The sequence below is a fragment of the Populus trichocarpa genome, chromosome 9, assembly GCF_000002775.5.
Source record: "Populus trichocarpa isolate Nisqually-1 chromosome 9, P.trichocarpa_v4.1, whole genome shotgun sequence".
NCBI lineage: Eukaryota > Viridiplantae > Streptophyta > Magnoliopsida > Malpighiales > Salicaceae > Populus > Populus trichocarpa.
Window position 1 is genome coordinate 979,012 of NC_037293.2, and position 23,618 is coordinate 1,002,629.

Consider the following 23,618-nt stretch of genomic DNA (forward strand, 5'->3'; position numbering starts at 1 on the left):
TCAACTTGCATCGCTTTATGCCATGAAACATCTATTTTCTTCCTAAAAAGTAAAAGGTTCGTGAGCAGAAATGGATGTTACCCATCATGAAGATCATACCGAGGAAGCCGAAGATCGGCTCAAACACATATGGAGAGGATTGTTCCATCGATTAGGAACCCATCAATACCTTTAAGCCATATCTAGACCACACAATGCAGTTTACCTCAAGTAAGGTGCGCTAGGGGTGTTAATATCTTCTCTAGTCACAACCAGTCACTTACCCTAGAATTTCATATAAGATCAGTTCACTCAAGTCTCCTAGTGGCCCTAAACAAAATAACTGGTGACTCCTTGATCCCGACATCGCAACGCCATACGCTCAGGTGCGACAGAATGACGACTCCACTAAGGACTTCTTTTTTTAACAGTTTTGGAAGAGGTTTTGTGTGTTTTGTATGTTTTATATGATTTGATGTGTTTAAATTTTCACATCTGGCTTCTTCTTTTTTTACTTATATATGCTTTATCTTGCTCATGCATGTGTGTTAGATATTGATGAATTTTTTTCATATATCACTAGTTTATGTATGATATATCGCTCCAGAATGCACACAAATGGAAACTTCAAGTTAGGTGGGGGAGTAGCGGCTTACCCTATGACTTTGAGTTAGGGTTTAAGTTCATAAAACCATTCGACTCTTTTTTTAGTGCTTGGACTGGTAGTGATTGATATAGGTATCATTCACGAAAGTAATCACTCAGATAACAAGAAACCCTTTTAAGACTAGATAACACCTACCTCAATGTCTCAAGTAACCTGCCTATAGAATGTATGTTCCATAAATAAACAGTGTTGCATTAAGACATGCTTAACAATAAAAAAACATCTTAAATTGCAGGACTTAGGGTTGATACCATGGCCACCATTAAAGAGATGAAATTCGTTGAATACGGGTTGGATTCTGAATCCCTATAGCTGTTAGAACACTACAAGATTTCACAGTTTTACCGACGGCAATATTCCGTCGGTATGTGATTAAGATTTCATCAGTAATTTATTTACCGACATCCTCATCGACGGAATACGTCCGTCAGTTTTCCTTTCGTCGGTAATACCAGAGTCCGTCGCTATATCTATCGGAAAAATAAAAAAAACGCTGATGGTATTACAGACGGAAATTGCACGCCAAAAAAAAAATGTTTCCCACTTGAAATATACCGACGGATTTATCCCGTCGATGATAGTGTGACATACTGACGGATTCATACAGTCGGTAAATTTATCGGTGAGTGTTTGGAATACCGACCGAAGATATCCGTCTGTACATTCGTCGGTCATTGTGGCAGGTACTGTCAAATACCGATGGATTAAGTCCGTCGGTAAATTTGTCGGTGAGTGTATAATATCGACCGAATATATCTGTTTGTAAATTCATCGGTGACTGTGGCAGCTACTGTCAAATGCCGACGGATATATTCCGTCGGTAAAACCCTCTGTGATTATTTTTAAATATGTTTTTAAAAAATTATTTAGAATACATAATATAAAATTATATAAATTAATAGTAATAAAAACCAATTATGCAAATAAATTTTTTATTAAACATCAAAAACAAAAAAAAATAAAGTTAAATAATATTCATTACAAACTGAATGTGTTTAAAAAAATATTAAATTAACTATTAAAGTTAAATAATATTCATTACAAATTAACATAATGGTGGAGCTGGAGGAGGAGGAGGAGGCTGGTTGTTATACGGCCAAAAAGGAGGAGGCGCACATGTATCACTACTCTGTGATGCCATGTTCATGACAAATTCGCGAAGCTGATCATGCTCCGCTTTTTGTTGTGCATACTCCGCTTTTTGTTGTGCATGCTCCGCTTTGAGTTGTGCATACTCCACTGATAGGTGGTCGTATTTTTTGGTGAGCTGAGCCATGTGTTGCTGCAAAGCCACAAACTCCTTAGATTGGGTGCTCGATACTGATTGGGAGCTCCCAACGGTTGAAACACTAGGGGCCGCCCGGAAGTTCTCGGCCGTAGTGTTGGAGAGCCCGTAAACACAATTTTTAGCGGGTCCACCAAACGATCCAACCTTCATCCACAAATCCGGATCGAATTCCGGATGGGTCAAAGGATCTTCCCCATATCTCTACCTCAACCGGCCATTATAGGTCTCCTGAAAATAAAAAAAAGAAATCATCATATTCAATTCAATAAAATTAATAACTTACAAAATAAAATGGTTGAACAAACATACCACGAAGTGTTGAGCACGGTTGTCAATGAACTGTTGCGCCCCCTTTTGGTGGTCTTGACTCCGCACGTGCGTCTCCACAAACAGCTCCATCGGGCTCGGCTCACGTCCAAGAGACGTAGCCTATAATGAAAAAAAATTAATTAATAACAAATTAATTTAATGATATATTTCATTTAAAATAATCTTACCATCCATTTCGCATGTGCAGCAAACGAAACGAAGTCGCCGGTGTGCGTTGTCACCTATCCATGAATTGGCCAATTCCGGTTGCCAGCACCAGACTGTGAGCGTCGTGTGAACCGCTCAAACATCACGTGCTCAAGATAGTGCGGCAATATATCTTCCAGGAAGTATATCGGTTTGAAATCCCTCCAAACCGCCACGTCGTTCCAGCCTTGGAGACCCCTATCTCTCGCGGTTTTTTTTTTTGCCTTTTTTTATGATTCATACCAAAAATCACGCAACCTACTTCCATAGCGAGAAATTAGAAGTTGAAACATAATTGTTTTCTAAAAAAATCTTGTATTGTTTTCGATGTTACCTAGTTGCCACGTGATTTTCCCACACCCTCCTCACAACTTTGTCATACGCCCTGTCCCAGACGAATTTGTGTTGTGTATAAATAATTAGATAAATAAAAATAATTATTTATTTACAATTATATTAATAAATTATTAGAAATAAGCTGGAAATTAGAAATTAACACCAACCTCAAATCTATTAAACCATGCATCGATTTGAGGTATCCATTCAGGATGTCTGGATACTTGACTCCATTGAAATAATGGAATCTCCATCGTCGATTTAAACGTCGATGATATTACTCGGGCGGCCTCAATGTTTGTGAACCTGAAAATAAATTAAATTCATGAAATATTGATTAGTTGTTCATAAATTATGTTATAATTTAAAAGAAAAAACTAAAACATTAACAAACTTACATTGGAAGGTCGTCCTTCCACTGTGTCTCGTACTTGCAGGTGAATTGATTCCGCTACGAAGGCACGCCACCTCTGTGTTGTGAACCCACGCTGGAAGAGGCAGCATCGGTTGACGGCGCAGGTGGCGTAGGTACCTAAGGATACGTCATCCTCGCTGCTAGAAGAACTAGCTGCGACCATACGTGAGCGACGAGCTGTGGTTTTCGTTCTACGCATCTACACAATTGTATACGAATAATTATATAATTAAATTTGAATGTTAAAAAAAAATTCGACAGCACCTCCCCTATACTAGATACTACTCAAATCCACAAACCTGCAAATATTGACAAAAGCCACAACCAATTGACTCCATCTATACCAATATTGTATATAACATAACATCTATACATATAACATTCATATTAATTACAAGGTAAATTCAACATTAACAACATATTCAATCATTATATAAATACAAACAATAAAAATATTCAAAAAATTCAAAAAAACCTCTAGACTAACAATTAAAATTAATGCAAATAATTAAACACAAATCATGCAATAATATAGTAAAATTACTAATTATTTCAACATATTCAATTACTTATTCTAAGGTAAATTCAACATTAACAATTACAATTCAACAAATTATTCAATCATTATATAAATACAAACAATAAAAAATATTCAAAAAATTCAAAAAAAACTCTAGTCTAACAATAAAAAATATTCAATAAATTCAAAAAAAACTCTAGACTAACAATTAAAATTAATGCAAATAATTAAACACAAATCATGCAATAATGTAGTAAAATTACTAATTATTCCAACATATTCAATTACTTATTCTAAGGTAAATTCAACATTAACAATTATAATTCAACAAATTATTCAATAATTATGCCAATACAACAATAAAATATATTCAAAAAATTCAAAAAAAAAACTATAGACTTTAGGAATGAAATATGCTTACCTTAATAATGTGTTTATTTCAAGACTTTATCTACTAAAAATACACCAAAACAAAAAACATATCAAAAATAAAAATAGCTAAAATAAAAAAATCCTTAAAGTAAAATGAAATAGAGGAAACACTTACCTTATAATTTGATGAAGATTCAAAAATAAAACTAGTAACCTTCGCAGAAATCTTGAAGGAAATGAGAGGAAAAAAATTGAAGAAGAGGGGAAATTAAGAATGGAGGAGATGAAAAAATAAACTGAAGGGGCGGTCGCTGGCATTTATAGGGCAGTTTTACCAACGGATTCCCCGACGGAAATTAAAAATAATATTATTTTAATTTATTCCGTTGGTGAAGTTTCGAAAATCTGTCGGTATTTTTTGAATTTCACACCAACGTTTTGTATTACCCTCCATAATTTTCGCGGTCCGTCGGCAAAATGACGTGGTCAAAGATGCATTTAATGCATCGCTCTTTGGAATTTGCAAAGTCCGTCGGTGATGTTGTCGGTAATAGTGACCCCGCCGACAATATACCGACGGAATGGAATTCGTCGGTATCGACGTCGATGATAGTGGCATTTCAAGTAATTATTTTTCAACTCTCTGTGAAATATCGACGAACACGTCGACGTTTGTCCATCGGTATCGACATCGGTGATGGTGGCATTTCAAGTAATTATTTTTCAACTCTTTGTGAAATGCCGACGGACGTTTGTCCGTCGGTATCGACGTCGGTGATGGTGGCATTTCAAGTAATTATTTTTCAACTCTCTGTGAAATGCCGAGTAATTATTTTTCAACTCTCTGTGAAATGCCGACGGATGTTTGTCCATCGGTATGGACGTCGGTGATGGTGGCATTTCAAGTAATTATTTTTCAACTCTCTGTGAAATGCTGACGGAAGTTTGTCCGTCGGTATGGACGTCGGTGATAGTGGCATTTCGAGTAATTATTTTGATTGCTAAATTGTCCATCGCACAAAACAATAACAACAGTGCTTAAACAATACATAAACTTATAAAATAAATATTTCATGTTACAAAATATATCATCCATAATATATATTACATGAAAAAAAAAATTTACACATGACTTCATTCTGATAGTTAGTCCGAATTTTCTTCTTCTTCTTCTTCAATTGAATAGTCATCACCTTCATCACAATCTTCAATATGGATATCATCATCTTCATCGACATTTGCTTGTCCGCTAGAGCTCAAAACAACATTCAACTCCTCTGCGTCAACATCAACAAGACTATCATCAAAAACACAAAAATTTGAATTTTCTTCCAAGTCAATCGAAGGAGCAACTCGATATGGTTCAACCAACTCACTAACTTGAAAGACTTCATCTCGCACACTTGTGTCTTCGTTCTCATCCTGAACAAGTTCGACACGACCCCTGGGTTTTGTTTTTAAAACGGACAACCAATCCACTCTTGATCGATCCTTTCTAAAAGAAGGGGTGTATGTGTAATAAACTTGTTGACATTGCTTTGCGAAAACAAAGACATCGTTTACATTGCGGAGTCTAGCTTTTGAGTTGATTTCGACTAGACCATAGTGCGGATCAACTCTGATTCCTCTGTCAGTCGTGTCATACCAATAGCATTTGAATAAAAACACTCTATTCTGCTCGCTATGATATTGCAGTTCGATGACCTTTTCTAATCTACCATAGTAGTCAACTTCTAACTCACTACTAGTCGATCCCTTAAAACAAACACTATCGTTGTATGTCTTTTTTCCATGCTCGTATTCTTCAGTATGGAACACATATCCATTTACAAAATACTTGTTACAGCACTTAACTTTTCTTTCAGGGCCCAGGCTTAGTGAAGACAATGACTTAACAACACTCCTTCCCATTTGATAAACCTTGTATGTAATGTACATCAATGAACAGTCTATATTTTTCTCGTAATGACATGCATACAATAATTTTGCAAGTGAGGATGAGTTTGTGATAGTACTTACATATGTATAGAACCACGTGGCAAATTGTTCATCTTGTAATTAAAAGATCTGGGATTCGGTCAGTTGTGAGTTATTGGACAACAAATATTGTCGATGTTGCCTGCAAGTGATAATGACAGTATGATATTACAATATATAATCAACAATATAATATTGACAAAGTTTAATTAGTATTACACATATATATACTTACTGAATAAAAGGTCTCAGCTCATCACAGTTAAATAGAACATAATTGTGTGCATGTTTGAACTCTACTTTTGACAAATATCTTCCTCTTACGGCATTTTTAGGTGTGGGTCATCCATGATTGGAGAATATTGACAAGTTCCCACTGGAAGGCACTTCACCGCCATCATCATGTTGTGGAACGCGATTGATTCTCGTTTTCGGATGAGGTTCGAAATAGTACGAGATAAATGGTGTGGGTCGTCCAAGAGCAAGGTTCTTAACCTTTTTCTTGAGATTGAACAAGTACCTGCATTGAATTAATCAAATATTTTTAATTAAGAAAAACAAATAAAATACTTTTATATATGAATTACATTGCAACTGTAATATCTAACCGTTCGAATGGGTACATCCATTTATACTGGACCGGTCCTCTAACTTTTGCCTCGAACGGTAGATGTATGGGGAGATGCTCCATTGAGTCAAAAAATAATGCAGGGAATATCATCTCAAGTTTGCATAGTGTCTCGATGATATTCGTTTCAAGCCTCTCAATGTGATCAACATTCAACTTGATGGAACATTTACTCTAAAGAAATGATTGATCTTCGTAAGTGCATCTCATATCCCCTTTGGTAACAAATCACGAAAAGCTAATGGGATGAGTGTTTGCATAAACACATGGCAGTCATGACTCTTCATTCCATACAATCTGCATTCCTTCATATTAACCAGCCTTGATATGTTCGAGGCATGTCCATCCGGAAAACGTAGACTCTTAAGCCATTTGTAAACTAGTAGTTGTGTGTTTTTCTCTAACACGAAGCTTGCTCTTGGTTTTGCGAACCGTGACTCATCACGAACCAACTCTATATTTTGACGGTTACAGAACAAAGCTACATCCAATCTAGCTTTGATGTTATCCTTTGTCTTCCCCTTCACATCCATAACGGTGTTGAAAATGTTCTCAAACACGTTCTTTTCAATGTGCATGACGTCAAGGTTATGGCGGAGAAGATTGGTCTTCCAATAAGGAAGCTCCTAAAAGATACTTCGCTTTACCCAATTATGGGTCAAACCAAAACCAAGGAACTTCTGCTTACCTGATTGGAGACCAAAGACAATGTCACCGTACTCTGATACAACATCATGCAATTCTTCACAAGAAAGACACAGAGGTGCAACATCCTTTTCAACTCTGCCAATAAAGAAATCTTTTATGTTCTTTCTGTACCTATGATTATGTGGCAAGAAACGACGGTGACAATAAAAAAAAAAAGCTTTACCTCCGTTTGTTAACGTGAATGCCTTGTTGTTTTCCATGCAGTATGGACATGCTAGTTTCTCATGCGTGCTCCAACCAGAAAGCATTCCATAAGCTGAAAAATCATTGATAGTCCACATCAAAGCTGCCCTCATAAGGAAATTTTGTTTCCTCGATATATCATAAGTCAAAGCTCCGGAGGACCACAACTGCGCCAACTCATCAATCAAAGGTCAAAGACAAATATCTATATTCTGGACCGGGCTGCTTGGACCTGGTATGACCATAGATAAAAACATGAACTCCGGCCTCATACACATCCCCGGTGGCAAGTTATAAACTGTCAATATGACCGGCCAACAAGAATAAGGAGCAACAAATGACCCAAATGGGTTGAATCCGTCTGTACACAACCTAAGACGCATGTTCCTTGATTCAGCTGAAAAGTGAGGATGTACACTATTAAAGTGTTTCCATGCTTCGCCGTCAGAAGGATGCACCATCACTCCATCAACCGTATCATATGATTGGTGCCATGTCATGTGCTCAGCAGTCCTTGGTGACATGAATAACCTCTGCAGTCTAGATGTGATTAGGAAGTATCTAAGTTTTTTATATGCCACTAGAGTCTTTCCCCTACCAGTTCTGGGTTTGTAACGGGAATGCCCGCATGTCATGCACTCGGACATGCAGAAGTTAGGGCACATGTCAATTTTCTGGTATCCTAAACCGAGAGGTTTCATCATGGACTTCGCAGCATATAAGTTCTCTTTCAGCCTATTCCCTTCAGGTAAAATGCTTATCGCCCATTTAATAATCTTGTCATACCCGGCCTCACTCAACCCGTGATCTGACTTGATGGTGAACACCTGTGCTACGACCAATAATTTACTGTGGTTCGTGCAGCCATCCCATAATGGTTCGTCAGAATCTTTCAACAATTCAAAAAATCTAGCTGCATCTGCATTAGGTTCTTCTTCTACAATTGAACATTGACTGACATTACCTTAATTCATTCTCATTGCATCCATAACCATATTCTTGTAAGGATTAGTGTTGTTATTTGCCGCTTCATGCACGTTGCTAGCACTAGAAGTTGACCCAACCACCCTTTCTTCCATTCTCTTCTTACTAACAAATACTTCTCCGTGTGCATACCAACACTGGTAATTCTCCATAAACCCTTTGTGTAGAAGATGCATCGTTACAACATCTGGATGCAGATACTTTTTATTTTGACACTTCCTGCATGGACACCTAATACCGCCTCTAGTAAAATTTCTGGGAATAGATGTTGCAAAATTAATAAAACCCTGAACTCCGTTACAATAATCCATCCTCCGCAATCCTTGGGGTGAATCTCGATACATCCATGAACGATCATCCATGACTTCTATCGAATCTCTATAAAATTATGATGACAACATGTATTAATTAACTATGTTAGGTAAATAAATTTGCAAAAATATTAGTTTACCTCGAGATTATCCAACAAACCAATTACAACTTCTCATAAATATTAAATATTCATTATCAATGATCAATGTCCATACAAATTAATACATAAATATCAATTTACGAAAATTACACTTCCGCAATACCATTGATGATAAAAATTAAAATGGACCCATTAAACAAGCTATTAATTATTTCAAAACAACACATGTAATTCGGTAATTCAATAAAGTTTCAATAATTTACAAATAAATACAATCTTAGAAAATCTAAAACAAACCATAACAAGTATAAAATTATACATTCATATACTACAAGTTTGTTTGAGAAATAACAATAAAACATGTACATCTACTAACAAAATGCATATACTAAAAAAACAATAAAAACCATGATATTTAAATGTTAAAATTTAAAAAGATAGAATTACTTACAAAAATTGATAAAAATCCGTCGGTAAATCAGAACACGGATGCTGTGACAAGAAGACTTCAAGATATATGACTTGTTGTGCTGAGAAGAGGGAGATTTTTTTTTTGGAGGGCGTTGGTTGTTTGTAGTTGGGGAGAGTTGAGATGAGAAAGAAGAAGGAGAAATAAGGGAGGATAGGGTCGAGTGAGAGGGGATATATTAACTTTTACCGACGGCTTCACCGATGGACTATTCCGTCTGTGATTCTGTCAGCTCCTCTGACGGCAAATAGGGCACGTCACCGTACGGAGCTGCTGTTTTGAATCCCTCAGTGATTCCGTCGGCATTTTCATCGATGAATCGGTCACGTCACCATACGGAGCTGACGTTTTGAATCCCTTGGTGATTCCGTCGGTATTTACAACGGTGAATCGGTCACGTCACCGTACGGAACTGACGTTTTGAATCCCTCGATGATTCTGTCAGTAAAAAATACTCGTAATAACCTCCACGTTAGCGAACCGCCCTCTTTTTTTTAATTCTCAACATTCCGTCCGTAATTTTATCGGTATATACCGACGGATTTTAGCCGTCGGTATCTACCGATGAAAGTACCGATGGAGTAAATTCTGTCGGTAATGGCGACCTCAAATTACTGACAGAATTATTTCGTTGGTAATTCCGTTGGTATTAAGCGAATTTCTAGTAGTGGAAAGGGATTGCTTGAGACTGAATGATAGTAAATTGCCACCTATTAGAAATGTGTGTTGCTTTGAAAACATCTTGAAGAAGCTCATCTCACACATGAAAAGCATCCCCGAGGATTAGTTTTTAGAGAAACATTGGAGGATAGTGGAAATCACGAAGGTGTCCATGCAAAATTCATCAATTAAAGCCTTGATGTAAACATGCTTCATTTTTTGGAAGGTAAACATGTGTCCTACTTTGGAAGAGTATGGTTTACTAACTAAATTCCCTCGAAATCTATACAAAGTCTACTTCTACCAAAGGCATGAAAAAGTTCTAACTAAATTGGCTGAATTGATCAAAGTTCCAGATCTCCATAAGATATTGAAAAAAAGTGTTACTAGCCTAAAGTGGAAGATGATCGAAGAGGTATTCAAAAGAATGAAGAATGACTCTAGATTTTTTTAAGAAAAGGGCAGAATACTTGTTTTAGGAATCTTTAGTTTGGTGTTATTTCCAAACCTCACTATAATAATCAATTGAGGCAACTACAGCTTTTATTGCATATAAAAACACTCAGATAAATCTCACTGCGACGATACGAGCAGAAACTATTTTGACACTCAACCATTGTAGGAGGGTTGGCAAGGAATCGATGAGATATTATAAACAATTGTTGATTAGCCATATAGAAACTAAGAAGCTGGTATTCAACAATTAATGATGGTTTAGTCAAAAACCATTAGAGATAGTTAAAGAGAAGGAGCAGAAGGACCTAAGTGAGGAAAATTAGAAAGTAAAATTACGGGGAATTCCACAAGGAGAAGTGAAGTGGAAAGCCTTGTAAATGAGAGCAATGGATTGTTTAATGAGTTGTGGGCAAAGACAATGGGTTCCTCTTACGGGAGTAGTTGGATATGTTAGATACGCCATCATTTTGGTTGTACAGAAACTTGGAGGCATACAACATGTGCCAAGGATAACCAATTTATCCTAATTCTCTAGGTTATTCAAGGACCAATTTGATTTGGAAGTTGTGGAGAAATCAAGTAAGACTAAAAGCTTTTGGTATTGATCAAGAAGGAGTCAAATGGTTTGAGAGATCCAGTTACTAGTGAAAAGTATTCAAAATGAAGAAATCTATCACTAATCATCATTCTCATGACTCTTGGATTTGAAGTCAAGACTTCGCATGCTATTGAACCACTAAAAAAAAGAGAATTAGCAACGAGGAAGAGTTGAGAAAACAATTGGAAAAGCTTCAAATAAAGATGGGAACCAGTAAAGCCCTCAGGATATCCCTCGAGGAGCAACTCCTTGCTGAAGAGAAATTGAGAAAGTTTGTAGAGCAGTAGCTGAAGCACAAGCACAAGAAAATCATGTCCTTAGAGAGGCAATTAATAGAAGAAAAGGCAGCTAAAAACTGACCTGAGAAAGAAGGAAGAGAATTGGGAACAAATTGGATGCAAACCAATACTAAGCTAGAGGCTTTAAAATCCAATTTCAATGATTGCCAATAAAGGATTGATATGTCTTCAAGGACCCAAGCTGAGTTAGAAAGCCGGATTGAGCAATATAAAAAGGCTATACAAGAAGCATGTGATGTTTGAAAGTGAGCTAGTGACACGACCAAAAGATTGATGTCTTTTTCCAAGTGTAGGAGTGTCGAAGTAATAAATAACCCGGCAAGACCGGGGTCGAACCACAGGGAGGTTAATTGTATAAATTATAGATAATAACAACAATAAATAACAACAAAAACAATAATAATAAGTTTAAAGAGAGCTTTGAGATGTGATATTGATGTAAGGATTAAACAATGATAACAACAAATGTCAAGGTTAGAGGATCCACTAATGGTATTTCAAACAAGTATAGTATAAACTCTTATTATTCAATTGGAAACCACACACAAAGGAGGTTCCAATCAGATTATAAATTGTTAACATGATTACATTAGTTATCTTATTCAAATAATGCTAATACTTGTAAATGTTGTCAGGCATTCATGATTATAACTTATGTTAACAACAAATCAAGTTCCTTTCATAGCTCAGGTATCGGTTATACCATACAGTATGGGCTATGAAAGTGCCAAGTATTTGTTGTACCAAGTGTTATACAACATAAATCTAGATTAACCATTTAACAAGCAAAGTATTAAAAGTGAACAAGATAACAAATATAAAGCATGTTAGTATCCAACATTAAGGTCCATGTTAAGTTTATATTATACTTATTCTTACACCATTAGTGTACCCTTTTCACCTTGACATAATTAACTTAGCAACACATAATGAAAGAAAGAAACATAAATAAACAAGGAAAGGAAATGAAAAGCATAAGCAAGAAATTAATATAAGCAAAACTTAAGTATTACAAAATATAAAGAGAGAGCAAGAGCATGATCTTGATCTGCAAACCAAGATGCCTAAATACATGGCAAATGCCTCCTTTTATAGGCCAAAATTCAGAACTATTGATTTGTTGACTAATTGATGAGTGGGTGGCCACATCTTGACTTGGTGACAATTCTTATCTTCTTGTCTGCCAAAAACGTCATTGATGACGTCATATTTGGAACAAACTTAAATCATGAAAGTTCTAGGGAATTGTCTCATCTTTCCAGGATAAAAATTTGAGATCATTTGAATTTTTAGAACTCGAGATATGGGCTGAACACTGAACAGTGTCTGGGCTGCAGGACAGATTCAGACTTCTTTGTTGTTGCTACAATTTGGACTTGAAAACGGCCTTGTTAAATCTTGGGCTCCTCATGAAAGTTGTAGGCCTATGTCTTATCTTTCCATCCATATAAAATAGACCTAAATCCGAGATCTACAGCTCCAGATATCACCCAATTACCAAACAGTGTTCCAGTTTGGACTGCACCAATCATCTCTTTTCTAAGTTTGGCCATCTCTTTGTCCTTTCAATTTCAGTACTTCAACTCATCAATCAATTCTTTCATTTATGTGATAGGCCTGCATTTAAGATGAACATTTACCATAAATTAAAGGTATCTTATATTATTAGATATGTTATTATAAAACATGTTTTAGTTAAGGAGTTATTGATACTTCAAGTGCAAAATGATGATATAAAACCTTGATAGAAATGCACTTTTAAGTACTAATCAGCTAACTAAAGCAAAAGCCAAAATAAAAGTTGTTGGGGTCTTTAAAATTGATTTGGATAATAAAAAAAAATGAGATGAACATGATAGATAAGAAGCTCAACAAAGAAAAAGCCAACGCAAAATATTTGGAAAAAAAGAATGGGCTACTCAAGTGCCACAACCAGATGATTAACACCAATAACAATCAACTGAATAAGAATAACATGTTACTCTTGGAGAACATGAGAAACATGGATGAGCAGATTGATCGAGTCTCTGTCTATGCCCAAAGAATCTGCCACAATGCTCGGTAAGTTGGAAGGGATTCCTATCGATATCAACAAAGCATGGCTAAGACTGATGTTTTTTTTTAGGGACATAGAAAACAAAAGTTTTGTCTTTCTCCCTGTAAACAATGATGATGAGTATAGTAGCTTTCAAATATAAAAGTTTTCATCAAGTATTGATGAAAGGGCTTAGACTCAACCTTTAGAGCAATATATCTTTGTGATTAGTATATTTTTATTAAGCATTGGCTCAGATTAAATTTTATCAACAACCATGAAAGGATCAGAACCCTACCTATTTATACAGGAATGGTGGTCATATATCAGCCCGGGGTATAGCTAATCCATATCCAACATACATCATCGTGCAAAATCATATATCCATATATATTTATGAATTATGGAATGTGCATGGCAGATATTCAAAATATAGGTCCCTTGCCAAAGTCTACAATACTAGGTTTTGCAAAAGGATGGAAAATAAAGAGAGGGTTCACTATGAGGCCCACTACCAAAAAGAGTGAGAAAATGTTAAGAATAATATGGCAAAGATGGTTAGCTTACTCGAACAACTCTTGTGAGCGCAATCTAGAGGAGGGACATCTAGTCAATAGTCAACCATGTTGCCGTCGCTAACAGCTCTAGTTATCCTCGATTCACAAGACTTGGGGAAAAATATATCTAACAATAGAGGGATTCCACAAGGTTGAATCCTCCAATCATCCCGAACAAGATAAGTGGGTTGTTTGAGAGGAAGGATTAAGGTATGTTGAGGGATTTGACGTCTACAACCCGGTTAGAGCAGATGAGATATACTTGGTGCCAAATATAGTGGTGCCCAAGAAGTTTAAGGTGCCAGAATTTGTCAAGTATACAGGATTGGAATGCCTTAATAAGCACTTGAGGTCATACTGTGACAAAATGAGAGAGGTCATACGCGATGAGAAGTTTCTCATCCATTTCTTCCAAGACAGCTTGATCGGTTCTACGTTCAGTTGGTACATGATCTTGGATAACATAAGGATCAAGAAATGGAGTGATCTTGCTGATGCTTTCTTGAAACAATACAAGTTAAATATTGACATCGCTTCGGATCGAACAAGCTTGATGGTGATGGAGAAAGGCAACAAGGAAATTATAAGGAAGTACGCTTATAGGTTAAAAACAAGGTAACGCATGTACAACCACCTTTGTTGGAGAAAGATATGATGACTCTATTCGTCAATACTTTCAAGTCCCTATATTATAAGCATCTGATAGGTAGCTTCGCCTAATATTTTTATGATACTATTGTTATTGCTGAGAGAATAGAACAATAGATAAGGGCTAGTATAATATCAGAACCTACCAAGAAGAAGGTGTTTATTGGGAGGAAAAAGGATGTTAAAGTGAGAAATGTGGAAGAGGGGTATAAAGGTAAGAGGAATTACCAAACCCAAAGCTATCAGACCACGTCTTCTCAAGTATCCAGTATTAAATTTTTTAAGCCTCTTTCAGTAAGCCATTCCACTAACCCGCTAGAAAACCAAAACAAAAAAAATATCCAAGGAGAGCTTACCAAAGAAACCAAAAACAATATTGATGTTTGCCCAGCATTTAAGATGAAGCTCTTGCAGTTATTCAAAGTAGGATGGATAACCTTTAAAGATATCCTAAACATTAATTTCAACCCCCTATCTAATCATGCTTCTAGTAGTGGGGGAGTAAATGTTATGGAATTTGGAAGAAAGAAAGAGAAGGTTTTAAAGGTAACCATGGATAGGTTGTATAACATGTTAGTGCAAGCCAAGTATTTTCCAATAAAAAATGAATCAGGTTTAAGAAAGAGCAACAGTTTTTATAGGTTCTGTGAAGTAATAGGACATAACATCGATGAATGTGAAGATTTTCACCAGAAGGTGATACAAATGATGACTTGTGGTCTGTGACAAATAGAGAAGGAGGAAAAGGATGATGTCATAAGCATGATAAGTTTTCAAAAGGAAGAAAGTAATGATATTGTAGGCGTCATAAGTTTCCAAGGGAAGAAAGCAGAGATGTGTAGGCTTTAACATACCGAGAGCGGTCCACCGAAGCTCATCCTGACAACGAAAAGCCAAGGGCAAAGAGTTTACAAAAATTCTCATAATTATAGAAATTATCCCAATGTTGAGGGTCCTACTCCTGTGTTTCAAATCGAGATTGATGGATTAACTCGAAAGAACTAGAAAGGCAATGAAATGTCAAGGGCAAAGAGGTTATAGATGTCATCAAAGATATGGAAATAAACGAACCCATGAGTGAGGAAGAAGCTGAAGAATTCTTAAAGCTAATGAAGAATAATGAGTATAGTATGGTAAAGCAGCTAAAGAAAACCCCTGCCAGGATATCCTTAATGTCTTTTATCCTGAGTTTCGAGCCCCACCACAATACGCTGCAAAAAGTGTTGAATAAGGCATATGTGCCTCAAGACATGGCCCAAAAGACTATGAAACATCTGGTCAGAAGAATTCATGCAACAAATTGATTATACTTCACTGAAGACAAGATCGATGCTAGAGGAACGGGTCATAATAAACCTCTATACATCATTGTGAGGTGCAAGGCTTGCATCATTGGAAAAGTATTAGTGGACAATGGTTCAACTTTAAATGTACTCCCAAAGCATGTGCTAGATAAAATGCTAGTTGATTTAACATGTATGCTGCCAAGCACCATAATAGCTAGTGCTTATGATGGTTCCCCAAGGCAGGTGTAGGGACCATTAAAATAAAGTTGTGCATTGGCATGCAAGTGTTTTTAGTAATCTTGTAAGTGATGGATTGTTGCGATGTTGCGGTCACACAAATTAATTACCCTAACTTAAATAAACAAGATAGTATAGAGTAAGCAAGGAGTCGATCCCACGATGAAGGTTTAGTACAGATTTTTATGCTATACGATATGCAATAGGGGGATTTTGAGATTATCTAGGCTATAGCAGAATAAAACAATCAAGCTAAATTAAATAAATCAGAAAACTATTAAGAGAACAAACCTTGGTTTCAAATAGACGTCCACCTATAAAAATCAGAACTGATCATTGAAACGAAACACCAATTTATATTCTGAATCTTTATCTTTTCTTAATATTGGTTAGTTAACATATCCATTGTATAACTAACCCTAACCAACGAACAATCACATTATCCACACTCGTAATTTAATTCAATGGCATCCTTAAAAACTAGATAAATTGATTAATCTAGACAACATAATTGTTCGCAGTTCATGTTTGATTTGTTCAAATGTTCTCCCTAAGATTAATTATGTAGATCCGCCACAATTATTAAACTCAGTTGCTTCACAAGTTTATATACCACAACTCCAGTTTTGATATCAAACTTAGCAATAGATTGTTCAAAATAATAACTTAGAGTCCACTCTGGTAATTAAAATAAACAATCATACAATATAAGTATAGAAAAACAAACATATTCGTTATATAAACTAAAAAGAAAAGGTAAAATAAATCTCACAGTTCTTGAAATCTGAAAGTTCATATGTCCTTGCAACCAAGAAAAAGAGCTTAGTCTTGTATGTCTATTGAACAACTAATCAAAAAGAAAGAAGAAAGCATGATTTCTGGTTTGTGGAGGAAATGGTGTGTTTTTCTTCTCTTTTCTGACCGCAACTCTTTCCTTTCTCTCTTTCTTTTTATATCCTAGGAAACCCTAATCTCTTTTCTACAAAATAGTCCTTTCCTAAATAGACAATTTACATTTAAGTATTTCACCAACTATTTTCCTAAAAAAAAAAAAAAATAGCCTTGCCTAAAATCTTCAAGCTTTGACTTGTGACTTAGAGGAGCTAAATTTCTGAAATAAAGAATTGGATGTCAGTTTGGATGCTTTGGGAAGTAATATGAACTTGTTTCTTCACAAAACCTGTCTGCTGGTAGAATTCATGTGTCGTCTTAAAAACATCATATCGCTCTCATATAAGCTTTGTTTCTACTACAATTTGGTACGCGGATAGGTCTTTGAGTCAGGAATCCAACAAAATTAAGTTTGCATCAAATGGACTTCTCTAGCTCAAGATATTCAAGTCGGGATGGCTGAAGGTCAACATTGGCAGAATGCAAGATTTGTCTTTGAAGGCTGCAATTTCCTTGCTCTGTCTTTTTTTATTTTTCTTGCCATATATGTATAGAAAGGTATGGATGTTAGCTTTCTAATTCCACTGGAATCACTTCATTTCGACTTCTAGAGCTCAAGCTCTACACAAAACATCGATCGAGGTCAAATCTGTCAATTATCTCCAATTTACTTCTTTTTGAATCTTACATTCAAAAGTACCTTCAAAACATAAAACAAAGAATATCAAGGCATTTTATATATAAAACATAGGAAAAATACTAGGTAAATATGGGTAAAACTATCAAATAATATGGTTGCATCATGAACATCCACCCGTTATATAACATGTTATTAAGAAGGCATTGGTTATATGTCGTTGACATCGTGACATCATCCTTGCATTAGTGTTCGAAGTACATTGTGAATGGAACATTGGTGACAATTAAGACCAAAGAAACCTTGTCAATGATACAGAATATGGAAGTTCCATGCATAAAAGCCGAAGGAAGTAAAGATGAAAATCTTCATGCTTTTGAAATTGTTAATACAAAATGGGTGCCAGAAAATATGGTATTGAGAAAATTGGTACTTTTAAAGCTGCAAGAACGGCAGCCAAATATTTCTTAAAGATTACCTGCTTTTCCAATATGATCCTATCTCTGGGAATCTTGAAAGGATAAGTCCGATAAGGTTAAAGACTGCAAATCAAATATTCAAGCTCAAGTTTAAGCTTAGAAAGAAAGACTATAAAAGAGTTGTTGATATCAAATGAGAAAAAAAGTTGGCCAGACTGAAAGGAAGGGAATTGAAAGAAAAGGAGATTGGCATCCCCCCAATCCATGTATCATTCCCAAAAGCTACTTATATAATGCACTCTGAAACACAAGGCTTGCTGCTATGGACATCAACACATTGAAACACAATGACAATAAGGTCAAGAGATGTACTGAGAAAGAAAATGTTGTGGAAGGAGAAAAGTTGCTACTGCAACTAACTGTCCACATTGTAGAAGAAACGCTCGCAAAGACCTTCGCACAAAAGCTGGCAAATGGTGAAAGGTTCCAAAATTAGGTGACCGAAGAGGCTCTTATAGTCTTCAAAAATTAAATGACAATGTTGTTCTAGTGTGCTTTATGTGTTTTTCTATGTTTGTCCTTGCTTTCATACTAAGATTGGCAATCTTGGCTCAAGATGTCAACATATAGTTTTCATTGTAGTTGAGCCTTTCTTTTATCAATGAGATCATGCATTTTTGTTTTTTTTTTTGTATCTTTATCATTGCAAAATACACACTTATATTAAAACACCTTTCGCTTTTAGGGAATCTGAAAGCAAATCATCCATAAAATCATGAGCACATTACATTGAGAATGAATGGCCAAATTTTGATGAGTACACAATTGCAATGGAAGAAAATGAATGGAAAGATAATGATGTAAAAGAATTCACTAAGCTAATAGAACAATCAGAGCGAGCTTGGAAACCAGCAAAAAAAAAGTTAGAGATAATTAATGTTGGTACGAGGCAGGATGAAAAAGAATTTAAATAAAGACTTAAATCACTGCTAGTGAAAAAGAAAACTTGATCTTACTGCTATACGAGTATATTGATGTGTTTGCTTAGTCCTACAAAGATATGCTCGGTTTAGATACTAACATTATAGTACATAAGGTTCCATTAAATAAAGAAAGTATACTTGTGAAACAGAAACTACGAAGAACTTGTCTGGATATGGTGCTCAAGGTGAAAGCCAATATAGAAAAGCAATGAGATACTGGTTTTTTGGAGGTGGTTAGGCACCCACAATGGGTATCTAATATAGTAGTAGTTCCTAAAAAAAAGACAAAATCAGAGTATATGTAGACTATAGGCATTTAAATAAAGCAAGCTCGAAAGACAACTTTTCTTTGCCACACATTGATGTCCCAATTGATAATGCAGTGCGCAGCTTAACATACTTATTCATGGACAGTTTCTCTAGGTACAACCAGATCAAAATGGCCAACAAAGATAAAGAAAAGATAATCCTTGCTACTTTGTGGGGAACTTTTTGCTTTAAAGTGATGTCATTCAGACTGAAAAACATTGGGGCCACTTATCAAAGGGCAATGGTAACTCTATTCCATGACATGATGCATAAAGAAATTGAAGTGTGTATGGATGGCATGATTTCCAAATTCAAAAAGACCATTGAGATAAAATAAAAAAACTAAGCAACATCAGGCAAATCTCATAAATCTAGGTTAATCTCCCAAACTCACAACCCATGAAATCATAAACTCGGATTCAATTAAGAAACTCATTTTCCAACCAATTTAATGTTGAAAGATGAAATCAGAAATGATATTTAAATCTAAAAAAGTCGCCAACATAATATAAATAGCAATCAAAAAAATAAAAATCAAATTTAACATAATTAAATTAAATTAAATTAAATGCCAAGGGATGAAATTTAAAAAAAAAATTAAGCAAATGATTCAAAAAAATGAGAGTCAAATATGACACATAAAAAAAATAAAGGATGATGAAATTGAAAAAAAATCAAATCTATAAATCATTTCAAATAAAACAAATAGTAATCAAAATAATATGTACAAAAAAAGAATAAAGACTAAATCTGAAGGAAAAAAAAATTGAAAAGCTACTTTGAAAATTTATAGTTTAGACACTAAAATCAAGGAGGAGAGAGAAAGAAACAAAAAGGTTATCGGTAACAAACTAAATGTTCGTACAACACACGCGCCAGCCAGGAATACAGAGGCTGTCGAGACTATTCGAACATCGCTCTGGAAGCCACCATTTGGCCACCAAATCACTTTACACGAGCCGTCTGAATGGTGCGGTGTCAAGCTATATGTCAACCACCTTTTCTTAATAATATTTATATTCATTAAATTACAAAAGCTCACCATATTCAACTTGATAATAACAAAAAAAAAATAGGAGAAAATGATGAACTCTAGTTAAAGTTTTTTTATTTTAAGAAAAATATTGTAATTTTATTGTGCTTAAAAAAATAAAAAGTCTAAACAACCGGTATATTCTAATTCAATATATTTTGTTTTTAAGGATAAGTTATTAATTTTATTGTGTAAAAAATATGAAAAGACCCTAGTATCCCTTGTAAGGAAGCCAAATGTTTTTGGTGAGAAGAGAAAAATCATAATTTTATTGTTACAATATATAGTGAAGATAAGTCTATAACTATAATAATTAGCATTGTTCAAAACACTTTTTAATTTTAGTTTTTTCTTTATTTCCAAAAGAATACTCATTTTAATTTCAAATATAGCAAATATCAAAAAGAAAATACTTGATGTGTTTTTTTATATTTTTTTCTAAGTTCTAACCCAATTTCTATTCTTAAATTGTTTAGCCATTATCATGTTTCATATATATATATATATATATAGAACACTTGGGCTTTTGTCTGCCTTCCTTAGCTGCTGAAATCAGGCCTGGAGTGCGGGCTATATATCCAGACCCACAAGTAGGGGCTCAGCATACCTTGCCCGGTACTTCTTTTTTTCCTCTTTTTTTTTCTGTTTTAGTTTTTCGTTTTTATAATTCATTTTCATTGGTTTCCCTAAAAAATTAGTAACCAATTCTTCAGTTAAATTGAATCTGATTTTATTAAATAGAATTTAGTTTATAAATCTTTGTGTTGGGAACATATTTTGGAGAAGAAGTGATGAATTTATGTATCTTTATTAAGTTATTTGTTATTTTAAGTAAGAAAATAAGTGAGTTGGTGTTGAGATCGTAACTGTGGTTTTTTTATATAAAAAAAAATTCAAGTAATTAAATTTTAATTCTAAACCATTCTATCCATTTTAAATATGAAATTTGGACTCAACTTTCAAATGAAAGGTTTCCAAAAACGCAACTTGGTGCTCTGTTAACTACATGCAAGGTTCATGTTGAAATTTAAGTTTTATTAATGTTTTCCATTTCCAGGTTACTCTCTTATAGTCTGAATATGCTTTTTTTTCTTTTTTTTTCAAAATTTCAAGGGAGGTTTTTCGATAAAACTCGTGCCAGAATTATGGTGTGTTGACTTCCTAACTAATTAAAGTAAAACATGAGACTACACAGAATCTTAAAGGATCCTCCACAATTACCCTTAACTAATGATACCAATACTTCTTAAGCAACTAGTGATTACGGGGCACTGGACGACTCTACAACGCCCTGGGAATGAATCTAAAATCATTTTCTCATCATAGGTGGTACAGCTCGGCAAACACGTTCTCGTCTTTTGCGTCAGTCAATATTGTCAAAATCAAAAGTTCATTTCGTAAAATCTTACAATTTTACAATTTTACAAATTAACTTATAATATGTAATATCAACTCGGTCAACTCAAACCTCAAACCGAGTTTACAAGCTTGATAAAAATTACAAAATTTATTGACTCTCAGTCTCGAGTCCCAACTTTGCATTTTGTCCACTCCCCTCCCTTTTATCTTTTGCCTAAATCTCACATTCTCAACCCTAGCACTGCTAGCACCTGCAACGCTAATTGGGGTCTAGGATTTTGTTGGGGACATAGACAAGGCGGGTGAGAGGCGGGGAGGGAGGGGAAGAGGAGGGTAGTGAGGAGGTGATTGTTTTGGTTTCCAGGAGGGAAGTGGAAGGGAAGGAAATTGAAGGAGGAAAAGAGAGTTTTGTGGTATTTGAAGAGAAAAGAAATTTGTTAAGGGCGATTTGAGAGATGGAGAATTTTGGGGTGGTGGAAATGGAAGTCATGAGAGGAGGAGTAAAATAAAACCTCAAACTCATGAATGCAAGAGAGGAGGAGAAGGAGGGTGTGGTTTTTAAAGGAGGCCAACGCGGTCAAAGCAGTAAAAAGGATTTTATGTGGTCCACAGTTGAGACGAGTATTTTACTCTTACATAGTTTAATTAAATTGCTTTGGTTTTAATTTAATCTTGTGTAGTTAATATTTCAAAAACAAATTGGTATCCTTTTGCAACTTGCAAAGCACAAGCATCAAATTGGGTTACAATGAGTACTAGCAAGGATTTTATAATCTTTTATGTTTATTATTCTTATAATTTCAGTATCAAAGGAGGATTTTATTGATGTTCTTGAAATATAGCATGCACATAACTTATACATTGATAAAAACCAAAATGAACAAAAAAAATTGTTTTTGAAATGATAGCTAATCTTGTGGAGACAATTTTTTTTAATTTCAATCAATACATTTAGGATTTAGCTAATGAATTAAAACACTTATTAAAAATAATTTAATATTTTGAATCAATTAATCATTTGAATTATATATTTTAAAGTGTTTGAACATTTATATTATTTATTTTATTTTTATTTTAATTATGTTATATTATTATTTACTACTTAATTAGAATTGTCAATATATTAGTTAAAATATTTTACTTGTAATTTTATAATTTTACAATCCAAATTTATATTATATATTTTATATCGTGTCAAAAAAACATTTTTAACATCTTCTTCCCACCAGTAATGTTCCCACCAGTAATGTCCTTTGCTTGAGCTGACACTCCATTATTCAAGGGCCCTTCTAACTAATCAAACCCCCCTTGATCGCTCCATAATGCTCGGAAAAACCTAAATGGGATATTATTGATGGATAAAATGTTAAAGAACGCTTCAATATAAATCAAACCACGGTTTAAATTAAATAGAATTATAAAAAATAAATACTAGATTTGTAGTACTACATTAAAAAAAATAAAAAAATTCCACCCCATCGATTTCACATGCTAAATTCAAATAGGAGACCTCTATTGCTAGAATCTTAAGTTCTTCGAGAAGCAAGATTAAGGTTCAGGTCTAGTAATCCTTAGCTGTCTCCAAAAATGTTGGGGTAAAGCTACAATTACTAATCTACTACACGCTATGATGGTAGTTTCTGGCCCTTCGGAAAGTATCTTTGAAAGCAACCAGAGGAGATGACTCCAAAATCCAGCACTCAAGTGAGGATGTTAGCTTGATCAGCCGAAAGATAATTTTCAAATTACGATAGCAG